The sequence below is a fragment of the Falco punctatus genome (genome assembly GCF_963210335.1).
Source record: "Falco punctatus genome assembly, chromosome: 10".
NCBI lineage: Eukaryota > Metazoa > Chordata > Aves > Falconiformes > Falconidae > Falco > Falco punctatus.
In genome coordinates, this window is record NC_137590.1 from 4,594,651 (window position 1) to 4,603,021 (window position 8,371).

At 41.7% G+C, this 8,371-nt stretch overlaps 1 protein-coding gene across 1 annotated transcript in view; it reads left to right on the forward strand.

Moving 5' to 3' along the window:
* LOC308071089 (uncharacterized protein) overlaps positions 1 to 8,371 on the forward strand; it is a 356,490-nt gene that overhangs the window by 225,584 nt on the left and 122,535 nt on the right. Inside the window, exon 10 of the mRNA XM_080405988.1 lies at positions 6,788 to 6,844. The gene's annotated coding sequence lies outside the window, so the exon portion shown is untranslated. The remainder of the gene's footprint in view (positions 1 to 6,787; positions 6,845 to 8,371) is intronic.

An 8,371-nucleotide genomic window follows, 5' to 3' on the forward strand; every position in this document is an offset into this window, starting at 1 on the left:
CTGTGGCCCCGTCCCATCTGAAATCTCTAGCATCTGAGACATGTTATCTAGGAAATTCAGGCTTAAGAAGGGCAAAGAAGACAGGCATGCAAAGAGAGGTGAGAGAAAGAAATGGCACTTACCTATTTTGATTTTGCTCGTGGATCCCAGGCTCCATGAAGACAAAGGTAAACCTAAAAGTAAAGGGTAATTGGATATGTCAGCTAAATGAAAAGTGCAAATGTCAATGCAGACCCTCTAGAGCCCTCAAATTAATTTCTTTGTGTATGGAAATACTGGAGTGGAAACACCAGGCACAGCTAATAGTTCACTGCAAGCTATTATTTGCAAATATCAGAGCATATTGTTGGAAAAGAGGATTTCAGAAATCAGAAGAGTAATAGGATCTGCAGTGAAAGCAGGGAAAGGCTATTGGACTTGGGCTAATTCTAGTAGAGTGAGGACTGAAAAAGCAGAAGAAAATGCAGGTCAGCTATCAGATACAGAGACTTGGTCTCCCCAGTGGATGGATTGCCTGTTTCTAGCCTACATTGATCTCAGAAGTTCGCTTCTTTGTTGGAACTGTTCAGACTGTGGATCTGGCTGAAGGTTTATAAAGTTGCTTTTGTGCAAACCAGTTGAATCCAGCCTCAGACTAAACTGAAGTTCTTACAGGCATTTTAATCCTCCAGGAGCTAATGAATCATCTGATACAAAATAGGAAAATAAACAAGGTTTCAGATGTTATCAACACTTAGTTCAGCACCTAAACCCACTTTGAAAAACAAATACCCTGCCCATCTCAAGGAGACTAGATATGTCACATGGTGCTAGAACACAACCAAAGAAGTTGTACAAAGAACTTGAGGCATATTTTTCAAGCTCTTAAGGCTGCTCTTCAGGGTTGATGAGAGTGTAGGCACCTGAGCTTTCTGTAAGCTGACTCATGCAAGACTGTGTGCTAGGTTAAATCACAAGGCAGGAATGGCTATCTGGTTTGCTGAGCTTTGTGGTAGGTTTGGACTTCAACTCTGCATTGCAGCTGGGCAAGTACCTTCAAGCAGTGTCCTTTGAGCATCATCGCTCCTGCTGTGCAGGACCGTTGCATTTCCCCCCCTGACTCAGCTGCTCAGCAGATCATGGTTCACATGCATCTGACATGTGGGGTGATAGAGCAGGAAAAAGATTATAACGCAGCTCTGTGAATACATGAGATGGTGGTACCTCTGTGGGGAGCGATGGTCTCCAGATGTCATAGACAGCTTTGAAAATCTCAACCTCTGTGATGCTAGAATTCAGATCATAAAATGATTTTCATTCAAGTCCCTCTCTCCACCCCCCACCTCTCCCCCTTAACCCTGTTGTAGTTACTGTGCTGAAATCTTGGACCAAGCTGTACAGAGCGGATTGTAGTTTTGTGTTTGGGATGCCTAATGTAATGGGATTCTTAGTTCCCAGTGGTGTTGCTGGGGATAAGAAATAATTAAATTAAGTAACCTGCACTTTCTAATATGATGGCTTTGATTTCAGATTGCAGTTAACTTGTTCTTTGTCTTTCTCATCAATACGGTTAACGTTTCAGATTAATAATCTATCGCTCATCTGCTGGGTAAAACTTGGATAAGAAAGAAAAAAGTACTGAAAGTTCACACAATTTTTTTGCCGTGAACTTCTTCGACCTTTGAAAAAGAGATTCATAACTTTTCTAAAAAATATTTTCCATTTTTACTCAGCTCACTTCCTCGTTATGCCTGGGAACAAGAGGCAGGAAGCACCATAAATCTTGTGAAAAAGCCTGTTCTGGCAGGTTTCCTAGCCCAGCTTTGCTGATCATTGAGTTTTGGATCATTTGAATAAACTTCATGTAAGTAGCCAAGCTCATGAGCTTCTCCAAGCCATTTGCAAACTCCAGTCCTGTGAATCCAACTCGTTGCTTAGTCTAGGCAGCCTGAACTCTGCCCTTTCCTGCCCAGCTTTCCTTCACATATAAAGCACAGTTTTAGGGCTGCTCTGGTTTGTTGGATGAACTTGGTGCTAATGTGACTTTCAGCTTTACAGCCAAGTATAACATAAGTAGGCGTCGTGCAACCTTCCAGCTTTGCTTATACATCCTAATCCTGTCTGGTGATACCTTGTGCTGTTCAGAGGCTGAATTTATCTGCGCAGAGTTTACCAGTTACGCTAAACCACCATTAAAATCACTTTTCCTAGGCTTAGCTTGAAGGTAACGAGTTGTTCCCCATGCAATAGAGAAAACCAGCTTTGAACCTCAAAGAGGGAAGCAGCTCATGAAAAATGACTTGGGAATAGATTTTCAGATTCATTCCCTTCTCATCCAGTGGTGGCACAAGGCTGTGTGATAAGCACGGTAAGGTAAATCAGCGTGGCAGGCAACCAGGGAAAACGGCTGTGCGTACAGGTACATGTGCAGTTGCTGTCCCCAGATGTCTGCCCAGCAATGCCAGTCGGGTGCCAGTATTCTCTCAGGCTCTAGGTCCATTTTAGTCCAGGAGAAGTATGGTATTTGATGAGGGCAGTACAGCACTCGCTGACAAAGGGGTCTACTGCCTGTCACACCTTGACTTGTTGAGCACTAACACAGCCCGGGGGATCACAAAGCTGTCATTACAAAGCATTAGCATGAGAAAAGAAGCACTCCTCATGTTTTGGCATGTCACACCCAAGTGACAGGGAGCACAAATACAGTCAGGCACAGAGAACACTGCAAGTCAACGTCGGCTTTGACAATGTTGGGCACCAAGGCTGTCACTCCTTTGACACAGCCCCTCCTTCCCCCTACCCACGCTGCCATTCGCAACAGCAGCTCGCCCACTGCTTTTATTTCTGCACAATGTGTCAATAATTACTTGTCAGGCCTCTGCTTATAGACCTGGGATGGTGAATAAACGCTTATTATGCCTGAAAAATGTTGCAAGCTTTACCATAAATCTTATGTTACAAATGCACACAATAGGGGCTATTGACATGGAGGCAAACACTCACATTAACATGTAAAGTCATGCTGCCGAGAATGGAGTTTGACAAACTAACTTGCAGCAAAGGAGTTTGTTGACCTTTTCTTTGCCTTCCTGGCAACCGGACTGGGCTTGTGTATATTAAAACCCCAGATGAATGGGAGTTGAGAAAAGATACTAAACATCTTCCTGTTAGGGCTGCTGGAGTAAGGGTGCTCCACATCTGAGAGCACTTCAGAAATGGCGCTATCGGATATCACCCTTCAGATATACAGGATCTAAGCAAGCGTTCAAAAGCTAAAGTTGACTGTATTTGAATTCAGCAACTTCTGCCCATGCCTGCTTACTCAGTAGAGGCCCTAACTGAAACATTTTGGACTGGCAGCTATTCCTGGCTTGCCCCTGCAAATGGCATCTCTGCTGCTGCTTAACATCTTCGGTTTTCAGGTTGCTTCTTGCAGTGGGTTGGAGGTTTGGTTTTGATGTACTGGAATAAATTGTACAGAAGGTATTTATGTCAAAGGTACAGGCGTCATAAACTGAGCTCAGAATAAGAATGTTTTATAGAAACTTTACAGAAATAATAATTACAGCTTGCATTTAAATGCTTAACCAAAGACTTAAACCTGATCTTTTTTTAAGCACACAGGGATCTGTTCACTCCGTGCCATTACGAGGGACAGGTGAACTTTACAGCATGGTTCTACTTGTAGATAATCGGAACTACTCCCTGTAACATTTCATTGGTTTCCACTGGTTTAATTTTATTTTGTGGTTTCTGATGGCTTGCTTTCTCTATCTGTTTCATCTTTGAAATGTTCTTGTTTAGGTTATGCCTATTTGTTCCTGTATCAAGTGATTGAAGTGATCCCATACTTGTTTAACCCTTTCGTGTTTTCAATATTACTTCTCCCACAGCTGCTTTCTGTCGTTTAATATCTCCTTCTAATTACTTCTAGATTTTTTTTTTGGCAGTGAAAGTTCAGTTTCATTTTTATTAGCCAATTTCCCATAAGCTTTCAGTCCTATGTATCCTATCTGGATCTAGTGATCCAGAATTTGTGTTTGCAAAGTCCAGAAAAGAATATTTTTAAAAAAATGCTGTTTACACCACAATGTTGTTAAGAAAATAGGAACACGTTTCTTTTGGCTATAGCCTTTACAAAAGACATCTTCTTTCAAAAAACCAAACATTTTTTTTGCTTATAATAAAACCTAAAGTGTGGAATGTATTTGACCTAAAGTCTTTAGGCAATCCAAAAACTCTTTGGCAAATAAAGTTTACATTGTATACATAACTAGTGATTTACATGCATGTTGTGGTACACAGATGAAAGTGTAAAGCCGTACGTACCAACCGCAGTCCAAATTGCGTGAGAGTTTATATGTATATGTGTATCCGTAAACCGGCCAGTTTACCTTGTCAGGTCAGTCTGATGTTAAGATAATCTCTGGAAGAAACACGTGGCGTGGCCTGGATTCATCCCACTTGATTTGAGCTCTGGTTCCACAGCAATTTAAACCAGTCTCGGTTTGTGCTGCTGTTGTCTTGTTTCCCATTCCTTACACACGCGTGTAAACACACACTGGTTTGTTTACACCAGTGTATGCAGCCCTGGGCATCCTCCTCCCTCACATCAGGTCAAGTGCTTGGTGAGTTGCTTCAGGGAGCTAAGCTAGCAGCAAACTATTGGCTTTTTTTTTGTCTGATTAATTTTCTTTTGGCTTGGTTCCCTGAATTGGTTCACTGCAAATTCAGACAAGCAGAAGGGAAGGGTCATAAACACAGCAGGGGCAGAGAGGCAGGGAGTGAAGAGTTTTAGCTTTTGCAGAACCACACCTTTAGGCACTACATAATTCACCTGAATTCGAAGGCTAATTATCCTTGTCCTTATCCTTCTGCAGTCACTGAAGGCAAAAAGCCACCATCAGAAGGCTTTTCAGATCCCAGTTTTCCCTGAGAGCTCTCTACTGACAGTCCTTCATTCTGGTGGTATTTGACATAATGAATTTTCATCACTGTTATCTTAAACAGACCATGTCGGCTTTGTTTTAAGTTATGCTGATGTCAGTTTGGGATAAATGTATTGATTGCAAATGTTTTATCACTGTAAATGAGATTACTGGATTGCCCTGTTGCTGCTTAGCAGTGAACTGGGAAACTCACCTTTTCTCGCTTGTGAGGAAGAGGGGGTTTTGCTTATGACTCCCTCCCTTCCTCTGTCTTGCGAGAGCATCTGAAAGTCTCCATAGCGTGTCCTGGGGCCATGCTGAGCTGACCTAAATTCTACCCTGAATCTAATGTTTTCTAATGGCTAGGATTCTCTTACAGCCTGGGACTAAAGCACACAGAGAGGTGTAGCAAGACCAGCATGTAGCCTTCATCAAATGACTTTTTATATAGGGAAGCACTTGAGGTGAAGCTCCTAGTGTTTCCTCTTCCGTAGCTTTTTAGTGCTGTCCTCTTCCGGGAAAAGGTCTAGAAAGCTGAATTGCCAAATAAATAAATTGGCCTTTTTCTTTCCGAGCTCTGCAGAAATTCAGAAAGATGAAGGCTGTAAAAGGAAACTGTAGCACAGAGGAGTTGCTTGTGTTTGAGAGCCCCTTTTTGCTTTAGAAAAAATAGACTTAGAAAGCCTATTCTATTTCCTAGGAAGACTTTCTAAAACACTTACAAGGAATACTGTGTATGCTTAGTATTGTAATGTTTATGACTTTTTCCTTTAATCCAGTGCACAGGAGTCACTTCAGTCTTCAAACAGTGAATGAGGTATAAAAGCTAATAAATCCAGCTGTGCTACTTCATAACCTTGTTTATAGAGCATTATGCTAAATTAAAACATGTCTGTGTTCCATGAATCCGCACAAGCGATAGGCGTCTCACCCTCCTCTCTCTGTTAGTAAATGTTTCAAACTGCTTATCTGCATTCCAGCAAGTCTCTTTGTTCTTTTTGTCCCCACTGTGCCCAGGCTCAAACTTTATGGAAAACTGAGAAAATCTTAATAGCTGAATTCTTTATTCACAGATAGATACTGCATTCTTTCCCTGCGTTGCAGAAGGAGCCCCGGAGTGGAGCCCTGAAGCAGTTTAACTGAGCATTGCTTCCAACTTTAAGGACAGGGAGGGAACAGGGTTAGATTTAACTGTAATTGCAGGAAGAACTCGGAGAGGCAGAACTTAATGAGGAGCACTGGCACTTGGCCTGGCAGATAAAACTAAGTTCATCTCTTAAATAAATAAATAGTCACATAGGTTTCTCTCAAATACAAGTGGGCAGGAATTTAGTCCCACAAGCAAAAGTTTCCAACTGAATGGCCTCCAATCCTTGGGCTCTGCAAATGTTATATCCCTGCCAGAGGTATCAAGATGTTGACAATTTAAACTGGGAGGCTTTCATTCTCTACCTTTTTTCCATGTGGCTACTTCCAAAGTTAATCTCATACCATTAGGGAAATTAGAAGAAACAGAGAGCTAGTCACTTTGGGTTTTGTTTTCACTTTTTTTATCCTTTAGCTTCTGACTTTTGAGTTGATTGGAGGTTTGCTTCAGGGCTGTGTTCTGTAACAGAAAACCTATGCTTATAGCTCTGCAAACAGCCCATGTGACAGTACCAACATCTGCTAACGGAGGCATGATGGGCAGAGATGGGCTGGTTTGTGATTTTTGGCCAAGTTAGCTCTTCCAACAAGAGTCACTAGTGTAAGAGTAGTTGTACTGACAAAACTTCCAGATTGTAATTTTGTCACTGCTTATAGGACATGACCTTTCCCTCCCAAAATAACATAGTACAAAAAGCTAAATAGTTGCTTAATAGCCACTGTCTCCTATACAGACTCCTGAGATTTTCATGTGAATCTGTGGGTGGAAAACAGGCACGGGATTAGCGCTGGTAAGTCTCTGTGTATAGTGGTGTGCTTTGTTTATGACCCCATTAAAAATCTTTTGAAACTATTATACTTCTGAGTTGAATCTTGGCATTCTCTTTACATACAAGTCTCCTGAGGTCCCCTGGTATGCGGTTTGTAAGGGTCTCTCAGGAAACCTAGGGGCTAATCTTCTTTGCTTAACCTTAAAGATTAAGGAAAGAGGGACAGAAGAAGGGAAGATTTGTCTCTGGAAATAATATGATCTAAGGTCTATATGGAACTCCTCAGAAAAATGTTCTGCTGTTACTGGTGTTCAAAATCTGCTTTTAAAATAGAACTTAAATATTTAGTCATTCATCTTGGCCCGGCTTCAGCATTTTAAATCTCTGAAAAGTACATTTTTTAAGAAGTGTATCATTTTTGCCTTAAAAATGACAACTACTGAAGTCAAGGTTTCCATGTTCAAACTGTTAAGAGATGCTTTTTTTCTAGGTCATCTCAGCATAGCTATAAAATGTTACCTTGTTATTAGACCTGACCTTCCAGATCTGAGGGTAATATTCCTTGACAGAAGATACTGAGATGGAGCAAAACAAAGTTTGCTAATAGAATCCCAGTAACAAATCTTTCTGTGGAGAGACCGGCACTTTGTTTTTTAAAGACTGAAATGCTTCATCAGGATACTGAATGGTGTGGAAGCAGTTTTCCTCTAAAACCTGTTAGTAGCTGCCGAGGGCTCCTAGGCATCAAAAATACAAGGTGGTACTTTGGCTGAGGACAGTGATTTTGGGGTTGCTGGATTATCTAATGGTTGTCATGTGGTCTGGTTTTATTCACTCCAGAATTTTGATTTGCAGTGATTTGTTCCTCTCTTGTGCTACCCCAACCTCATGATGACAGGTTGCCCATTTTAAAATGTCAGATCTAGGTCTAGAGTAGAGTTTATATGTACCACCAAGAGGAGGGTTTTGGTTGAGGTACTTTGTAAGGTGCCATGGACAGTGCTAATCTCATGCCAGAGCGTGCAAGTATCTCCCCATAAATTCAGGAAACGCTTTGAGACGTGAGGGTCAGGCATCCACTGTATACACAGAGGGAGCCCGGACTTGGCCTTGTACGCCTCCAGCAACTGATCGAGAGTTTCTGTATGAATTAAAGCAGATGATTGATAAAGTGCAATATGTAGAGGAAAAAAACACCCTCTGCTTCTTTTTCATAAGCATTGCCATGAGTCAGCGGCACATGACTGTGTCCTTCAAGGTTACATCTGCAGGAGAGGACAAGTAGAGCAGTCTGTCAGGCTGAGCACCAGAGCACGCTTTCAGCAGATTCCCTGCCCTTATCTTGGGTTGTTTATGACTCCTCTGGGAGGATGATGACCTTCTATCTCCTTTCCACGGAGGGTGGATTTTGGTTTGAAAACATCCTTTTTGAAAGAAGTGTCATAGACAGTTGGAGTCAATTTTATAAATCTTAATACTCAAAACATAGTACCAGCAGACTTTTGTGTTTTACTTATAATGGTGACAAATCCAATAACTACGGAGTGT